The 17,895-nt window shown below is 47.6% G+C and overlaps 1 protein-coding gene across 1 annotated transcript in view; it reads right to left on the bottom strand.

Moving 5' to 3' along the window:
* The window catches only part of LOC137314534 (NACHT, LRR and PYD domains-containing protein 3-like), a 215,810-nt gene that overhangs the window by 190,290 nt on the left and 7,625 nt on the right, over positions 1 to 17,895 (bottom strand). The gene's annotated exons all lie outside the window — the stretch shown is intronic.

Genomic DNA, 17,895 nt, shown 5'->3' with positions numbered 1-17,895 from the left:
CTGTATTCCCGGTGTGTAAAACCCCTTCTCCCTTCCCCAAGGCACTGTGCCCTCACACAGCCCTTCCACGAGATCCGGTGCTCACTTTATTCACTTTCTGTATCCATCTCCCAATTCATTATTGATCATTGTGTTTAAAAACATATCTCTGCCCGAAAGCACTGCCCAGGTCAATCAATCACTTTCCACCCTTCGATGCAGCAACAAAGCTGGAAATTTCACCCCAGATCCTCTCAAACTGCTGCTTTGGCTCCAGGCCTGATCAGTAATTTCTCTGCTTCCTTTTCTCTCTCTTACAGTTAACTTGGTGGCGATTGTGATCCTGTCCCGAGGAAAGTGCGGTCTCTCCAAATGTATCAGTGTCTACCTCGTTGGAATGGCAGTGGGCGATCTCCTGGTCGTTATCGTTGGTGTGATATTGAATTGGATTGGTGGGATTTATTTCAGCGATTCATTCCTGCTCATTACTCCCGTGTGTAGTTTTATTGCCTCCTTGAGTACTGCAGCCACGGGTGTTTCTGTTTGGTTCACAGTCGCTTTCACCTTTGATCGATTTGTGGCCATTTGTTGTGAGAAGCTGAAAACTAAATATTGCACCGAGAAAACGGCGGCTGTGGTACTGGGAACAGTGAGTGTGCTGGGCTGTTTGGTGAATGTCCCCTGGTACTTTACATATGACCCTTACTATATAATTGATAATGTTCCCTGGTTTTGTGAAGTGAAACCGAGCTTCCGTACTTCCCCCGCATGGGCCGCATTTGAGATGTTTCACCTCATTTTAACCCCTTGTGTCCCGTTCTGTCTGATTTTGCTGCTCAATGTTCTGACGGTCAGGTGTATTTTAATGTCCAGTCGAGTCCGCAGGGGACTCCGGGGCCGCAGCAATGGAGAGAATCAGAGTGATCCAGAGATGGAGAACCGAAAGAAATCCATCATTTTACTCTTCAGTATATCGGGCAGTTTTATACTGTTGTGGCTGACAAAGGTTGTATATTACATTTATGTGCGAATTGCAGATATTCGGTTTTATTACTCCTTCACCGACCCTGTTTATCTCACAGATCACACAGCAAAGATGCTGCAGCTTCTCAGTTCCTGCACAAACACGTGTATTTATGTCCTGACCCAGACTAAATTCAGAGAGGAGCTGAAGAACGCGGTGAAATACCCATTCAATCGAATTGTTAAATTAGTGAAATCATAGAAAGAGCTGAAGGGTTTCAAGCAACAGAACTAAATCCCATTTCATTCTCCATCCCCTACAGTTCCCGGGGAATGGAAAGTACATTTTATATTAACAGCACAGAGCCCTGAAATGATCTTAAATCAGATTCTGAGATTATATTTTATTGATAATCCGACCGATTGAGGCTGGATTTGCTTTGCAGACAAGACGTGAATTGTTGTTCAAAATATCGGCACTAAAGAGCTCAGCTGGACTTTAATTAACTGACCGCAAGACAAAATGGGCAAAGCTGGAAATCAAAGTCACTTCTGTGGACCCGATCAGGATGTGTTTACTTCACATAAATGGTGAGAGAGAGGGAGAGAGGAAGGGAGAGAGGGAGGGAGAGAGGGGAGACAGAGAGAGGGACTAAGAGAGAGAGGGGATGGGGAGAACGGGAGACAGAGAGAGAGTGAGAAAGAGGGAGTGAGGGAGCGAGGAAGAGGGAGAGAAAGGGAGAGGCAATTAGAGAGAGACAGAGACAGAGAGAGTGAGACAGGGAGAATGAGAGATGGAGAGGCAGAGACAAAGAGAGAGTTCGAGAGAGACAGGGAGAGAGAGACAGAGAAAGAGAGACAAAGGGTAAGAGAGAGGGAAAAGGCGAGAGAGGGAGAGAGGATGGGAGAGAGAGAGGGAGAGAAGGAAGGAGCGGCAGAGAGACAGAGAGGGAGATATAGAGAGAGGGAAGCGAGGGAAAGAGAGAGACAGAGAGAGAGGCACAGAGAGAGGCCGAGAGAGAGCGAGAGAGAGCAAGAGACCAGGAGAAAGACACAGAGAGAGGGAGAGACAGAGACAGAAAGAGAGGCAGAGGGAGAGAGACGAGAGACAGAGAGAGGACAGACAGAGAGAGAATCCAAGGGCAAAATAAATGTACCACTGAGAAAACTGCAGAAATAAAGAGGGGCAGAGACAGATTTATTCAGAGACGGAGAGAAATAAAGAGGAAGTTATTAAGACAAGAGAGAAAAATAAAGAGAGAAAGAAATCATATCGATATATATATTTATATATATATATATATATATATATATATATATATATATATAAATATATACACACATATAATGAGAGAGAGAGACACTGTTAAATAATTACAAAGTGATATGAGAGGAGAGGTAAATAGACAGATGAAATCAATTCAAAATAACTAGAGACTGAGAGAGAGTCAGAGCAGGAGAGTGTCAGACATAAAACGACAAAGAGAAAGAGAAAAAGAGATTCAGAAAGGAGGGAGAAAATAGAAAACAGGAGAGAGCAGGAGAAATGCAAATATTTAAACAGAGACTGAGAAAGATGGAATGAAATACAGAAACAGATTCAAAGAAGAGTTCGAGAAGTCAAATAGAAACAGAAAGAAAGAAGTAGGCAGAAGTAGAGCTGGAGAGAGTGAGAAACAAACAGAATGAAATAAAGACAGATGGAAAGCGAAGGAGGAAGAGACAGATAGAAAGAAGGAAAAGGGTAAAGTAGATCCACAGAGAGAAACAAAGAGAGAGGTGATGGCTGGAGGCTGCGCAATAAAGTCACTCAGTCTTGTGTACCTGACCCTGACCATTACTGACTGCAGGAGTTTCCCAGCTGCTCTGTGTAGTAAAAAATCATCTGATCAACGGAAGCCTGAGACTAAATCGGCTTCAGCATGTCTGAAGGAAAAGGACGATTAAAAAGAGGAAGGGCTGTTAGAAGGACTGTTAATGACACGTTGTGAAAGACACACACAGCAGAGGATAGATCACCACCGCAATAATAACGATTCCAGGAGGGCTGGAGATGGATTGAACTCCTGCCGGCTTGACTTGGTTACGTTGTGGACACTGAGAGAAAACAAGTGATGTGTCAATCAATCATGGGTTGTATTTGCAGGAACCTATTTTTGATAAGCTAACGTCCCAGAGGTGTGGTTCTATGTTACAAAGAAGCTGGGCAGAAGTTGAGTGGGGAGAGACACAGATCCACCACTGCTGCTCCAAACTCACCTTTCGCTTCCTGGCAGCACCACCTCACCTGGAATCTTCATGACTGCTCGCTACCTCCCAGCTTGATGTCTCGATGCTGGTTTACAGATTGCCTGTGAAGCAGATGACCTTGATGTCAGAGCAAGACAGGGTACACGACAACGGTATCCATCACAATACCTGGAATCTTCCAGGCAAGCTTGAGTCAAGCATAAGGATATAACTTTCGTTATCAGCTTAGTCGAAGATAGACACTGGATTTCCAAACGGTTATGCATTTTGGGAATTCAGAATGTGTTTTTTTATTGGTGTTAAAGCAATTCTAAATCGGGTATAATCCCAAGATGTTGATTAAATTCTAATGTAAATGTTTCTAGTGTATTAAGAATAATAAATGATTGTTTTGTTCATAAAGCCATGGTTTGTGCCTGAAGTTTCTTTAGGAGAAAGAGCCCATTATTTAAATATAAATTTTAACCTTTTGGAGATGAAAAGGCACTGCCCCAAATTAAAGTGTAAAATCACTTTGCACCTTTTTGCTCCTCCATCTGTACCATGTGTAACTTTCCCAGTGAGCTGCTGGATTCTGTAATAAATCACAATGTACTCTTACCCCTTCTGCTGTGTGACTAAACTGGACAGTGTCCCGCAGCACTCTCCTGATCTGTTACTGTTACAAATACTGTTATTGTTTCAGATTAAAGAAAAATATGAATAATAGAGAAATGAACCAAATCCGAGTTCAGAACTGCATTCAGATTGAGTCCAATTTTACTCTGATGTATTTAATAGAAGCTAGAATTACAAACTCTACACAAAATGGCTCATTTGACCTTTCCTCAGAATGTTTAGTCTCTCCTTCTCCACAAGCATTACGTCCAAATAACCAAATGTTAATCCATTTTTTTGCAGAAGTTCACATTTTGGTCCTTGATTTCCGCACTGCTCCGCTGTCTTTGTGTAAAACACCAGCTAGTGCCAGTCTCACTCAGTTTATATCTTTAAGTAGAGTTCAACAGTGATTTAACAGGAACAGCAAATGAACCCTCTCCATGTCTCACAACACAGCTAGCTTCATCTTGCCCCTCAGTAAGATGGCTGCCTTGTTGGCGGCCATTAGGTTTCAGGATCAAGTCGTCCATTTTGTTTAAGCTTCATGGCGGCCAATTTGTTCAATATGACCATCTTGACCCCCAGTAATTTGGCGCCTTGCCACTCAGTAATATGGCTGCCTTATTGGCAGCCATTAGGTTTCAGGAGCAAGGCGCCCAATTTGTTTAAGCTTCACAAAGGCCAATTTGTTCAATATGACTATTTTGCCCCTCAGTTAAATGGCCGCATTGCCCCTCAGGTAAATGGCCGCATTGCCCCTCAGGTAAATGGCCGCCTTGCCCCTCAGTAAATGGCCGCCTTGCCCCTCAGTTAAATGGCCGCCTTGACCCTCAGTTAAATGGCCGCCTTGCCCCTCAGTTAAATGGCCACCTTGCCCCTCAGTTAAATGGCCGCCTTGCCCCTCAGTTAAATGGCAGCCTTGCCACTCAGTTAAATGGCCGCCTTGACCCTCAGTTAAATGGCCGCCTTGCCCCTCAGTTAAATGGCCACCTTGCCCCTCAGTTAAATGGCAGCCTTGCCCCTCAGTTAAATGGCCGCCTTGACCCTCAGTTAAATGGACGCCTTGCCCCTCATTTAAATGGCAGCCTTGCCCCTCAGTTAAATGGCCGGCTTGCCACTCAGTTAAATGGCCGCCTTGCCCCTCAGTTAAATGGCCGCATTGCCCCTCAGTTAAATGGCCGCCTAGCCCCTCAGTTAAATGGCCGCCGTGCCCCTCATTTAAATGACCGCCTTACCCCTCAGTTAAATGGCCGCCTTGCCCCTCAGTTAAATGGCCTCCTTGCCCCTCAGTTCAATGGCAGCCTTGCCCCTCAGTTAAATGGCCGCCTTGCCCCTCAGTTAAATGGCCGCCTTGCCCCTCAGTTAAATGGCCGCCTTGCCCCTCAGTTAAATGGCCGCCTTGCCCCTCTGTTAAATGGCCGCCTTGCCCCTCAGTTAAAAGGCCGCCTAGCCCATCAGTGAAATGGCCGCCTTGCCCCTCAGTTAAATGGCCGCCTTGCCCCTCAGTTAAATGGCCGCCTTGGCCCTCAGTTAAATGGCCGCATTGCCCTTCAGTTAAATTGCCGCCTTGCCCCTGATTTAAATGGCCGCCTTGCCCCTCATTTAAATGGCCGCCTTGCCCCTCACTTAAATGGCAGCCCTGCCCCTCAGTTAAATGGCAGCCTTGCCCCTCAGTTAAATGTCCGCCATGCACCTCAGTTAAATGGCCGCCTTGCCCCTCGGTTAAATGGCCGCCTTGCCCCTCAGTTAAATGGCCGCCTTGCCTCTCAGTTAAATGGCCGCCATGCCCCTCAGTTGAATGTCCGCCTTGCCCCTCAGTTAAGTGGCAGTCTTGCCCCTCAGTTAAATGGCAGCCTTGCCCCTCAGTTAAATGGCCGCCTTGCCTCTCAGTTAAATGGCCGCCATGCCCCTCAGTTGAATGTACGCCTTGCCCCTCAGTTAAGTGGCAGTCTTGCCCCTCAGTTAAATGGCAGCCTTGCCCCTCAGTTAAATGGCCGCCTTGCCCCTCAGTTAAATTTCCGCCTTGCCCCATATTTAAATGGCCGCCTTGCCCCTCAGTTAAATGGCCGCCTTGCCCCTCAGTTAAATGGCCGTCTTGCCTCACAGTTAAATGGCCGCCTTGCCCCTCAGTTAAATGGCCACCTTGCCCGTCAGTTAAATGGCCGCCTTGCCCTTCATTTAAATGGCCGCCTTGCCTCACAGTTAAATGGCCACCTTGCCCTCCAGTTAAATGGCCGCCTTGCACCTCAGTTAAATGGCCGCCTTGCCCCTCAGTTAAATGTCCGCATTGCCCCTCAATTAAATGGCCGCCTTGTCCCTCAGTTAAATGGCCGCCTTGCCCCTCAGTTAACTGGCCACCTTGCCCCTCAGTTAAATGTCAGCCTTGTCCCTCAGTTAAATGGCAGCCTTGCCTCTCACTTAAATTGCCGCCTTGCCCCTCAGTTAAATGGCCGCTTTGCCGCTCATTTAAATGGCCGCCTTGCCCCTCAGTTAAATGGCAGCCTTGCCCCTCAGTTAAATGGCCGCCTTGCCCCATATTTAAATGGCTGCCTTGCCTCACAGTTAAATGGCCGCCTTGCCCCTCAGTTAACTGGCCACCTTGCCACTCAGTTAAATGTCAGCCTTGTCCCTCAGTTAAATGGCAGCCTTGCCTCTCACTTAAATTGCCGCCTTGCCCCTCAGTTAAATTTCCGCCTTTCCTCACAGATAAATGGCCGCCTTGCCCCATATTTAAATGGCCGCCTTGCCCCTCAGTTAAATGGCCGCCTTGTCCCTCAGTTAAATGGCCGCATTGCCCCATATTTAAATGGCCGCCTTGACCCTCAGTTAAATGGCCGCCTTGCCCCATATTTAAATGGCCGTCTTGCCTCACAGTTAAATGGCCGCCTTGCCCCTCAGTTAAATGGCCGCCTAGCCCCTCAGTTAAATGGCCGTCTTGCCTCACAGTTAAATGGCCGTCTTGCCTCACAGTTAAATGGCCGCCTTGCCCGTCAGTTAAATGGCAGCCTTGCCCCATATTTAAATGGCCGTCTTGCCCTTCATTTAAATGGCCGCCTTGCCTCACAGTTAAATGGCCGCCTTGCCCTCCAGTTAAATGGCCGCCTTGCCTCACAGTTAAATGGCCGCCTTGCCCTCCAGTTAAATGGCCTCCTTGCCCCTCAGTTAAATGTCCGCATTGCCCCTCAATTAAATGGCCGCCTTGTCCCTCAGTTAAATGGCCGCCTTGCCCCTCAGTTAACTGGCCACCTTGCCCCTCAGTTAACTGGCCACCTTGCCCCTCAGTTAAATGTCAGCCTTGTCCCGCAGTTAAATGGCCGCCTTGCCCCTCAGTTAAATGGCAGCCTTGCCCCTCAGTTAAATGGCCGCCTTGCCCCTCATTTAAATGGCTGCCTTGCCCCTCAGTTAAATGGCCGCCTTGCCCCTCATTTAAATGTCAGCCTTGCCTCACAGTTAAATGGCCGCCTTGCCCCTCAGTTAAATGACCGCCTTGCCCCTCCGTTAAATGGCCGCCTTGCTCCTCAGTTAAATGGCCGCCTTGCCCTTCAGTTAAATGGCCGCCTTGCCCCTCAGTTAAATGTCCGCCTTGCCCCTCAGTTAAATGGCCGCCTTGCCCCTCAGTTCAATGGCAGCCTTGCCCCTCAGTTAAATGGCCGCCTTGTCCCTCAGTTAAATGGCGGCCTTGCCCCTCAGTTAAATGGCCGCCTTGCCCCTCAGTTAAATGTCCGCCTTGCCCCTCAGTTAAATGGCAGCCTTGCCCCTCAGTTAAATGGCCGCCTTGCCCCTCAGTTAAATGGCCGCTTTGCCGCTCATTTAAATGGCCGCCTTGCCCCTCAGTTAAATGGCCGCCTTGCCCCTCAGTTAAATGGCCGCTTTGCCGCTCATTTAAATGGCCGCCTTGCTCCTCAATTAAATGGCCGCCTTGCCCTTCAGTTAAATGTATTCCTTGCCCCTCAGTTAAATGGCAGCCTTGCCCCTCAGTTAAATGGCCGCCTTGCCCCTCAGTTAAATGGCCGCCTTGCCCTTCAGTTAAATGTATGCCTTGCCACTCAGTTAAATGGCCGCCTTGCCCCTCAGTTAAATGTCCGCCTTGACACTCAGTTAAATGGCCGCCTTGTCCCTCAGTTTAATGGACGCCTTGCCTCTCAGTTAAATGGCCGCCTTGCCCCTCAGTTAAATGGCAGCCTTGCCCCTCAGTTAAATGGCCGTCTTGCCCCTCAGTTAAATGGCCGCCTTGCCCCTCAGTTAAATGGCCGCCTTGTCCCTCAGTTAAATGGCCGCCTTGTCCCTCAGTTAAATGGCCGCCTTGTCCCTCAGTTAAATGGCCGCCTTGCCCCTCAGTTAAATGTCAGCCTTGCCCCTCAGTTAAATGGCCGCCTTGCCTCTCACTTAAATTGCCGCCTTGCCCCTCAGTTAAATGGCCGCTTTGCCGCTCATTTAAATGGCTGCCTTGCCCCTCAGTTAAATGGCCGCCTTGCCCCTCAGTTAAATGACCGCCTTGCCCCTCCGTTAAATGTCCGCCTTGCCCTTCAGTTAAATGTCCGCCTTGCCCCTCAGTTAAATGTCCGCCTTGCCCCTCAGTTAAATGGCCGCCTTGTCCCTCACTTAAATGGCCGCCTTGCCCCTCAGTTAAATGTCAGCCTTGTCCCTCAGTTAAATGGCAGCCTTGCCTCTCACTTAAATTGCCGCCTTGCCCCTCAGTTAAATGGCCGCTTTGCCGCTCAATTAAATGGCCGCCTTGCCCCTCAGTTAAATGGCAGCCTTGCCCCTCAGTTAAATGGCCGCCTTGCCCCTCATTTAAATGTCAGCCTTGTCCCTCAGTTAAATGGCAGCCTTGCCCCTCAGTTAAATGACCGCCTTGCCCCTCCGTTAAATGGCCGCCTTGCCCTTCAGTTAAATGTCCGCCTTGCCCCTCAGTTAAATGGCCGCCTTGTCCCTCAGTTAAATGGCCGCCTTGCCCCTCAGTTAAATGTCAGCCTTGTCCCTCAGTTAAATGTAGCATTGCCTCTCACTTAAATTGCCGCCTTGCCCCTCAGTTAAATGGCCGCTTTGCCGCTCATTTAAATAGCTGCCTTGCCCCTCAGTTAAATGGCCGCCTTGTCCCTCAGTTAAATGGCCGCCTTGCCCCTCAGTTAAATGGCCGCCTTGTCCCTCAGTTAAATGGCCGCCTTGCCCCTCAGTTAAATGTCAGCCTTGTCCCTCAGTTAAATGGCCGCCTTGCTCCTCAGTTAAATGTCAGCCTTGTCCCTCAGTTAAATGGCCGCATTGCCCCTCAGTTAAATGTCCGCATTGCCTCTCACTTAAATTGCCGCCTTGCCCCTCAGTTAAATGGCCGCCTTGCCCCTCAGTTAAATGGCCGCCTTGCCCCTCATTTAAATGGCTGCCTTGCCTCACAGTTAAATGGCCGCCTTGCTCCTCAGTTAAATGGCCGCATTGCCCCTCAGTTAAATGTATGCCTCGACCCTCAGTTCAATGGCCGCCGTGCCCCTCAGTTAAATGACCGCCTTACCCCTCAGTTAAATGGCCGCCTAGCCCCTCAGTTAAATGGCCGCCTTGCCCCTCAGTTAAATGGCCTCCTTGCCCCTCAGTTCAATGGCAGCCTTGCCCCTCAGTTAAATGGCCGCCTTGTCCCTCAGTTAAATGGCCGCCTTGCCCCTCAGTTAAATGGCCACCTTGCCCCTCAATTTAATGTCAGCCTTGTCCCTCAGTTAAATGGCAGCCTTGCCCCTCAGTTAAATTGCCGCCTTGCCCCTCAGTTAAATGTATGCCTTGCCCCTCAGTTAAATGGCAGCCTTGCCCCTCAGTTAAATGGCCGCCTTGCCCCTCAGTTAAATGGCCGCCTTGCCCTTCAGTTAAATGTATGCCTTGCCCCTCAGTTAAATGGCCGCCTTGCCACTCAGTTAAATGGCCGCCTTGCCCCTCAGTTAAATGTCCGCCTTGACACTCAGTTAAATGGCCGCCTTGTCCCTCAGTTAAATGGCCCCGCCTTGCCCCTCAGTTAAATGTCAGCCTTGTCCCTCAGTTAAATGGCAGCCTTGCCCCTCAGTTAAATGGCCGCATTGGCCCTCAGTTAAATGGCCGCCTTGCCCCTCAGTTAAATGGCCGCATTGCCCCTCAGTTAAATGGCCGCCTTGCCCCTCAGTTGAATGGCCGCCTTGCCCCTCAGTTGAATGGCAGCCTTGCCCCTCAGTTTAATGGACGCCTTGCCTCTCAGTTAAAAGGCCGCCTTGCCCCTCAGTTAAATGGCCGCCTTGCCCCTCAGTTGAATGGACGCCTTGCCCCTCAGTTAAATGGCCGCCTTGCCCCTCAGTTAAATGGACGCCTTGCCCCTCAGTTAAATGGCAGCCTTGCCCCTCAGTAAGATATCCAGCTTGCCCCTCAGTAAGATGAGTGCCTTACTGGTGTCCATTTTTTTCAGGTTCATGACATTGAAGTTGTTGTTCATAGATTTAAGGTTTCATGGTAACTATGGCAGAAGAGGAGGCCATTCCACCCACTGAGCCTGTGCCAGCTCTTTGAAAGGGCTGTCGAAATCGTCCCATTTCCCCCTTTGCTCTTTATGGAGGTTTTGTAATAGTAGTTGTATTATGCAAATACATATATATATGTATATGTGCAAATTGATGTTGTAGTAGTTGCTGTAAGATATAAATACAAGTTGTTGTCGATAAAGATTGTCTCTCAATCTTTACATTTATCTCCTTTATAAACTGGGCTTTGTTTCTGTGCAAATGAATGCTGCTGAGAGATTGTCCTTGTAACTGAGTGAGGGATCTTGCTGTGTGTTAGGTTTTTTAAAAACTTTTTGCTTTGGCTGTTTTAAATGTCATGAATTTATTTGAACTCTTTGGCTGATTGGAAAAAGCCACAAACTGTAAGTTGACCACAAACTACAGGCTTTCTCTCCACAGGGCACTGACCGAGGCCTTTAACACAGGCTGCACCCAATGAGACTCACGTGAGTTTTGTCTGGGTCACTGTGGGATCAATGGGAGCACTGTGGTGTCAAAGGTTGCTGTGGGATCACTGGGATACTGCAGGTCCACTGGGGTATTTTGGGATCACTGGGACACTGTGGGATCAGTGAGATCACTTTGAGAGAACTGGGGCACTTTGGGATCACTGAGACACTTTGGATCACTGCGGCAATATCACTGGGTGCACTGTATGATCACTGGGTCACGCTGCGATCACTGTGGGATCACTGGGTGCACTGTAGATCATGGGGACACTGTGCAATCACTGTGGGATCACTGGGTGCACTTTAGATCACTGGGACACTGTGGATCCATGGGGCACTATCACTGGGTGCACGGTGGGATCACCTGGTCACTGTGGGAACACTGTGGGATATTTAATTATCCAGATGGGCCGAATGGCCTGTTTCTGTGACGTGCTGAATTCTATGTAACATTTATATAAAGATATATTGTGTTGTATTTTGTGTAAAAGAAGTAGCTGTTGTAAAACAGAAATAGTAGTCGGGCCGAATGGCCTCTGTACTGTGCTGTGCTGTACATTCGATGTTAAATATATATAAATATATTATTAGATTATATATTGTATTATATTTTCTACTCCAGAAGTTGTTGTCAAATAAGAAATTCAGGGAAACTTCTTTACCCAGATGGGCAGAATGGCCTGTTTCTGTGCCGTGCTGTATTCTATGTAATATTTATATAAAGATATGTACGGGGTTAAATTCGATCACCCCCGAATCCGGGCGAGGGGGTCGATTAACCCCCACGAGATTAACCTGCACCCGGTCATTGAGATGCAGACAGTCCGTGAGATTGGTGCTGCCTGGTGATTTACCTGATTCCTGCGAGCAGTCAGGCCTGGCTGCGCTGTAGCGGGTTCTCAACAGCAGGGGGGCCCTGATATTGCGTGAGTGGTCAGCACCTCTGAAAGGCAGGCTGCACCTCTTAAAGGCAGGCTGCACCTCTTAAAGGCAAGTTGCACCTCACAAAGTCAAACATTTGATTCAGATACAAACCTCCGGGGTCATTTCTTCTCGTACAGTTCTGATTGGAAGTTTCTTTTGAATTAAACAGACCATTGCTTAAAATGACTGGCTCCCAGTCACTGTTTTGAAGCCATTTTTCAGCTTGTCTTTTTCAAACTGGTGAGTCTGTTTGGAATCTCTGAGAATGTTCATCAAATCGACAGCTTCCATGGTTTGTGAGAAAATGACAACAAAGAACCAGGATGTTCGAAAGTTCAGTCACATTTTCGTATAGTATTTGTAAATTATTTATTATTTTCTTTTCCAGTAAGGATCTGGTTGAGCTTTACAGTAAAACTATTGTCTTACTGCTACTATGTGTTTGCTCTCTTACTGTTTCATCAATTTGTTTGGCAGTTAAAGTCTAAAACAAGGTCTAGTGTAGTGTGAATCTGTCACCCTCTGAAGAGCAGGCACTATTAGGCACTGGATAGAACGAGTGGGCTGAGATAATCTGAAGGGATTTCACTGTTCATTATCTGGAGCCCTTCAAATGTTACATTGATATCAGGACAAGCGGAAACACTGAGACATTGGGAGTGAAGCCTCACCTGACAGAGGAGCTGCTTAATCAAGCTTGGAAATATATCTGATTTTAAATCATCAAAATTTCACTTCATTAAAGTCGGCATAAAGACAACTATCTCTGAACTGTCGCCACTATCTGAAAAACACAGACATTTTACTGATCGGGGAATAATGATCTTGTTCAAAAAGTACAAAATAAAAATCAATTGTAATCTTTTTAAAATAACGATCTGACATAAAGCATTTTCCAACCAAACAAAAGTACCAAGCATTCCCAGGATATTGAGAGATTATGTGAGTGGGTAAAACTGTGGTAAATGGAGTTCAGTGTGGGGAAATGTGAGGTCATCCACTTCGGATCTGAGAAAGATAGATCAGAGAGTTTTCTAAATGGTGAGGAGCTCGGAACTGTGGAGGAGCAGAGAGATTTAGGGGTCCAAGTACAGAAATCATTAAAAGCTAGTGGACAGTTACAAAAATAATTTAAAAGGCTAATAGAATGTCGGCCTTTATTTCAAGAGGGCTGGAATATAAAGGGGTGGAAGTTATGTTCCAGCTGTACAGAGATCTGGATAGACCTCATCTGGAGGAGTGCATTCAGTTCTGGGCACTGCACCTCAGGAAGGATATATTGCCCTTGTCGGGGTTGCAGCTCAGATTCAGCAGAATTATATTTGGGCAAGAAGAGTTAAATTATGAGGACAGGTTGCATTGACTGGACTTGTATTCCTCTGAATATAAAAGGTTAAGGGATGATCTAATTGAGTTGTTTAAGTTGATTAAAGGAGTTGATAGGGTAGATAGAGAAACTACTTCCCCTGGTGGGGAATCCAGAACAAGGGTGCATAAAATGGATCTCGGCCGTTCAGGGATGATGTCAGGAAACACTTCTTCACACAAAGGGTCGTGAAAATCCGGAACTCTCTCCCACAAAAGATTGTTCAGGCGGATTTCAATACTAAATTTCAAAAGGAAAATTGATAGTTTTTTGTTAGGCAAGGGTATAAAGGATTCTGGATCGAAGACGGGTAGACGGAGTTAAGACACAGATCAGTCATGATCTAATTGAATGGCGGAACAGGCTCAAAGAGCCGAATTGTGTCCTTCTGTTCAATTGTAACAGGCTCGAGGGGCTGAATGGCCTCCTCCCTTTACTAGGCAACACACTCGACGGGCTGAATGGCCTCCTCCTGTTCTGTATAATAGGCTCGAAAGGCTGAATGGCCTCCTCGTGTTCCGACTTAACACGCTCGAGGGTTGATTGGCCTTGTTCTTTTCCAGTGTAATCGGCTGGAGGGTCTGAATAGACTTCAGTTACCAAATAACTGGCTCGAAGGGCTGAATGGCTCCTCCTGTTCCGATGTAACAGGCTGGAGGGGATGATTTGCCTCCAGTTCTGGAGTAACGGGCTCGAGGAGTTGAATGGTCTCCACCTGTTACTGTATAACAGACTCGAAGGGCTCAATGTCCTCCTGCTGTTCCTGTCCTACAGCCTTGAGGAGCTTGCCGCCATTTGTCCAACATGGTCGCCTTTCATGCTGCCATTTTGTCTTAGAATGCCGCCGTACTTGCCGCGATTTTTTCTAAGATTGCCGCCATACTTGCAGCGATTTTGTCCATGATGGTCGCCGTACTTGCCGCCAATTTGTCCAAGATGGCAACCGTCATGCAGGCCATGTATCAATACACATACATATAAGTTATAAATTCAGGTTGTTGTTCTTGTAGTAGTATTTGTTGTATTGGTCTAAATATAATGACTGCCACCCTGGGATCATTCTGGTGTGACTGGTTGCACTCTGGGGTTACTGGATGCAATCTGGGAACCCGAGGTGCACTCTGGGATCAATCTGGGGTAACTGGGTTCACTCTGGGATGCGGCGTGCAATCAGGGTTCACTCTGGGGTTACTGGGTGCATGCTGGGATCTCTGGGTGCACTCTGGAATCACTCTGTGGTGACCAGGTGCAATCTGGAGTCACTGAGGTTTCACTGGGACATTCTGGGATCACTGTCGTATCACTGTCGACACTCTGCATGTTACTTTTCGCGGTTTTGTCCAAGATTTCTGCGTACTTGCCGCCATTTTTTCAAGGATGGCTGTTGCACTTGCCGCCAATTTGTCCGTGATGGTGGCCGTACTTGCCGCCAATTTGTCCAACATGGAGGCCGTTCTTGCCAACATTTCTTCCAAGATGGCCACCGTACTTGCCGCCATTCTGTCCAAGATGGCGGCAGTCGTTGACGCCATTTTGTCCAAGATGGCTTCACTACTTGCGGCCATTTTGTCCAAGATTGCCGCAAAACCTGGCGCCATTTCATCCAAGATGGTCGCCGTACTTGCCGCCATTTCATCAAAGATGGTCGCCGTACTTGCCGCCATTTTGTCCAAGATGGCTGCCGTATGTACGGCCATTTTTTCCAAGATGGCTGCCGTTCTTGCCGTCATGCAGGCCGTGTGTAAATACATACATATATGTTATAAATACAAGTTGTTGCTGTAGTAGTAGTAGTTGTTGTGGTGGTGGTGCAATTATAAAGACTGCCACTCTGCGATCCCTCAGGGGTTACGGGTTGCACACGGGATCCCTGAGTGCATTCTGGAATCACTCTGGAGTGACTGGATGCACTCTGAGATCACTGAGCGCACTCTCGGATCAATTTAGGGAGACTGAGTGAATTCTGGGATCCCTCTAATGTGCCTGGGTTCACTCCGCGATACTACGAGCACTTCCAGAGTACTTTGGGGTGACTGGGTGTACTCTGGGATCCCTGTGCGTTCACTGGGACATTCTGGGGTGACTGTCGTATCACTGCCGACATTCTGCATGGTAATATCCGCCATTTTATCCAAGATGGCGGCATACCTTCCGCCATTTTGTACAAAATGGCTGCCGTACTTGCCGCCATTTTGTCCAAGATGTCCGCTGTACTTGATGCCATTTTCTCCAAGATGGCCGTCGTACTTGCCGCCATTTTGTCCAAAATTCCGCCATGCTGGCCGTGTGTAAATATACATATACGTAGTATATATATATATCATTTATATTATAACTACAAATTGTTGTTTTAGTAGCTGTTTTTGTGGTGGTGGTCTAAATATAAAGACTGCCACTGTGGGATTCATCTGGAATTCCTGAGTGCTCTATGGGATAATTCTGGGGTGCATTCTGGGGTCAAAAGAATATTCTGCGTTCACTGTGGTATCACTGGGGACACTCTGCCCGGTACTTTCCGCCATTTTGTCCAAGATGACTGCCGCACTCGCGACATTTGACCAAGATGGCCGCCATACTAGCGGACATTTTGTCCAAGAAGGCCGTCTTACTTGCCGCCATTTTGTGTAAGATGCCCGCCGTACTTTCTGCGATTTTGTCCACGATGCCACCGTGCTGGACGTGTGTAAATACACACATGTATATATTATGAATACACTTTGTTGTTGTTGTTGCCGCCCTGAGATGGGACCGACCTAGGCCACACCCAGAGGGGAAGGGCCGAGGCCTTCCCCATAGGGGACCGATCGAGGCCTTCCCCAGAGGGGACCGACCGAGGCCTCCTCCACAGGCTGCACCCAAACAGGGCCCACGGGAGTTCGGTCTGTTCACTGCCCTGGGGTTTAATTGCCTCTCTGGGCCCTGGTTTTGGGGCCTCGGTTTAACATGTTCCTGTTCGATTGTGACCTATATCTAGAAGTCAATGATGCCTAATATTGCTCGCTGAACTGTCTTAAATCTCCCAGTTCAGATTGAATGAGTTCACCTCACCGACCGTTAATTAGGATCCCCACAAGCTACTGAGTGAATGGATTAACACTTTCATCCCAAATCTTCAAAGAAGAAGTCGTCAGGCAACATATCATGCACAACAATTGTTTATTGACTGGAAAATCAGATTATCATTATTTAACCATTGAGTACACCAATAATAAGTAAATATAAACAGTTGTAGACAGGGTCATCGAGCAACTTTAACAACAAATAATTAATAGTCTGATCCTTAACACAATGAATAACCGATTGTAAAAGCAGCTGAGAGTATCACCGTAATTCAGCATTAGCTGGATCACTGATTATCACATTATAGTTTAGATCAGTGTCTGACACGACTGCAGATTGGTAAGATTAATTTAGGATTAACTATTTAGATATCTGACAATTTAACCCCATTAGATCGCAAGTCCAGCGAATAGATAAGAGAATAAATTCACCTCAGGCGTGAGAGCAAGACGGGCGACAGCGAATCGGCAACTCGTTTTCCACCGCGTCTGATATTATTTTCCATTGACTGTTGCTTTTCCAGATGAGATGCTAAACCAACGCTCCCTCTGTCTGTTTCAGTGGACAGAATAGATCCAGCAACACGAAGACAAGAAGAGACGGGGAGTCCACTGGTGTTCCGATGAACATTGATGCAACCTTGATCCAGTGCCCCATTGCAGCCCAGACTGAGCCCCACCCTGGTCCCTTCCTGTCTGTACATTGACCCAGTGCCCCACTGCAGCCCAGACTGAGCCCCACCCTGGGCCTTTCCTGTCTGTCCATTGACCCAGTGTCCCACTGCATCCCAGACTGAGTCACACCCTGGGCCCTTCCTGTCTCTACATTGACCCAGTCTCCCACTGCAGCCCAGACTGAGCCCCACCCTGGGCCCTTCCTGTCTGTACATTGACCCAGTGTCCCACTGCATCCCAGACTGAGCCCCACCCTGGGCCCTTCCTGTTTCTACATTGACCCAGTGCCCCATTGGGGACCATCCAGCCCCGGATATCCTGCAGAATCATCGCTGTCGGACCGGGAGACTGAGTCTCGTGACCCTGTCGCTGGGCCTCTGACGTCACAATTGTAAACAATTTTACAACACCAAGTTATAGTCCAGCAATTTTATTTGAAATTCACAAGCCTCCGAAAGCTTGTGAATTTAAAATAAAATTGCTGGACTATAACTTGGTGTTGTAAAATTGTTTACAATTGTCAGCCCCAGTCCATCACCGGCATCTCCACATCATCACAATTGGAGACGACGTTCGCTCAGCTCGAACTGGAAAGCGTTAAAGGGCCGTTAGTATTTAAACCTGGAGCGCGGCTGGTTAAAGGGGAGGGACAGAGAATCGGCCGAAAATGTTCATATAATGAGACCAGCAATGGTTATAAATTGAAATGTTCACACTGTCACACTCAGTCCGCGTCTGGATTCCCGCAGTGACTCCAGGTGTCTCTTTCCGTTTGGACTGAACTGATTCTCCCACAGCCTGAAACAGATTAAAGATTAAACAGGAAATAAACAGATTGAACAACAGTGTAAATAACAGGGAGACTGAGGTTAATATTTCAATAATAATTACAGACAAAAAAGGGACTGAATCCCATTGATATTTCATTTATTACATTAAACATCAACACAAACACTCACCCGATCCGCTCCAGTCTCCTGCAGGTCAGTATGAGGGAGCGGAGAGCGGGGACAGATCGGTCTGTGAAGGAGTTTGATCCCAGGTTCAGACCCGTCAATGACCGGTTTGTACTCAGAGCGGAGACGAGATCCTCGGTACAAGAATCTGTGAGACCGACACGA

Source organism: Heptranchias perlo, unplaced genomic scaffold (assembly GCF_035084215.1).
Source record: "Heptranchias perlo isolate sHepPer1 unplaced genomic scaffold, sHepPer1.hap1 HAP1_SCAFFOLD_52, whole genome shotgun sequence".
Taxonomy (NCBI): domain Eukaryota; kingdom Metazoa; phylum Chordata; class Chondrichthyes; order Hexanchiformes; family Hexanchidae; genus Heptranchias; species Heptranchias perlo.
The sequence above is the reverse complement of the archived record's forward strand: the minus strand, read 5'-3'. Positions and strand labels throughout refer to the sequence as shown.